Raw genomic sequence first — 247 nt, forward strand, 5'->3', positions numbered from 1 at the left:
GGGATAGGGGATGGGCAGCGGGCAGCAGCGAGCAGTGGGCGGGTTTGTCCCGTTCCACATCCCGCACTGGTCTCCCTCGTTCCAGGGGCTCCATCTCCACACGCTGTAGCAGCACCGCGCACTGACCCGTGGGGCCATCAGCAGTGGTTGTGCTTTGCTGCCCAGCACCCTACGAACCCCCAACGCTTCCTTCTTTCTGCCCTTTGCCCTTTGCCCTGCACCTGCAGCTGGTGACACTCGCAGCTTT

The sequence above is a fragment of the Coturnix japonica genome, chromosome 10 (assembly GCF_001577835.2).
Source record: "Coturnix japonica isolate 7356 chromosome 10, Coturnix japonica 2.1, whole genome shotgun sequence".
Classification (NCBI taxonomy): domain Eukaryota; kingdom Metazoa; phylum Chordata; class Aves; order Galliformes; family Phasianidae; genus Coturnix; species Coturnix japonica.